Raw genomic sequence first — 927 nt, forward strand, 5'->3', positions numbered from 1 at the left:
GTTTCTCCTCACGTCCCCATCATATGTGGTGCTCTTGACCAGTATAGGTGCAGATCCTTTGTCTGGAGTATTGTAGCATCTTTCAAATCAGACATACAGAAGGTCTCTGGATGTTCCTCATTGTTTTAAACTATGTAGATTGTACAGACTGTAGATGCTGCACATGATGTTTTTGAGAAACCGAATATGTCTGCACCTTTCTTTGGGACTTACGTAAGCCAGTGCTTTTGTTGCTTATCTGTTTACTATGGTACAAACTTGACTCAACTTGTCTATCTCAAGCTCATAAGTATCGGCTCCTCCTATAACTATGGCAACGAGGACCAGGCCGAATTCCTGTGCGTCGTTTCCCGGGAGCTCAACAACTCCACTAACAGAATTGTTATCGAGCCCACCGAGAAGGCTAAGGTACAATGAACACTTTTTCATATTTCCTTATTTAGTATAATTTCTTTAAAAACTTTGATAACAAAATACTTACTACTATTACTAATTATAATTATTATTATTTTATAGCCATATTGATATATAGTCACAAAATTTTGGCCAAAATATGCATCCCTACAAACAAGCACAGCAAACCTACAGGTTTTTTTTTTTTATCACATTTAAATAGCATTTACATTTTTTTTTAATCAGAAAACACAATTGGATTTCCCCCAAATAGTTAATAATAATAATTATTATTATAATAATTATAATTTTTTTAATAGCCATATTAATATATAAGCTCACTGATGCTCCCGAAGGAAAAACGATGCATTAAGAGCCAGGGGGGTAAAAAAAACTTTTCTATCTATCAGATAGAATATCAGATCAACTATCATATTTTTTAATGTAGTACTGCCCTTCAGAGGCTACAGAAGATAGTTACATGCTTCCCAGAAGACAAAATAAGTTAAATTTACCCTGATCTTCAAATTCAAA

The 927-nt window shown here is 34.0% G+C and overlaps 1 long non-coding RNA gene across 1 annotated transcript in view; it reads left to right on the plus strand.

The window, feature by feature from the left end:
- Nucleotides 1-284: 284 nt before the first annotated feature.
- Nucleotides 285-927, plus strand: part of LOC107669494 (uncharacterized) — a 4,356-nt gene continuing 3,713 nt past the window's right edge. Inside the window, exon 1 of the long non-coding RNA XR_001631996.1 lies at nucleotides 285-408. This is a non-coding gene — a long non-coding RNA (uncharacterized LOC107669494). The remainder of the gene's footprint in view (nucleotides 409-927) is intronic.

Source organism: Sinocyclocheilus anshuiensis, unplaced genomic scaffold (assembly GCF_001515605.1).
Source record: "Sinocyclocheilus anshuiensis isolate Anshui unplaced genomic scaffold, SAMN03320099.WGS_v1.1 scaffold252, whole genome shotgun sequence".
In the NCBI taxonomy this organism is placed as follows: domain Eukaryota; kingdom Metazoa; phylum Chordata; class Actinopteri; order Cypriniformes; family Cyprinidae; genus Sinocyclocheilus; species Sinocyclocheilus anshuiensis.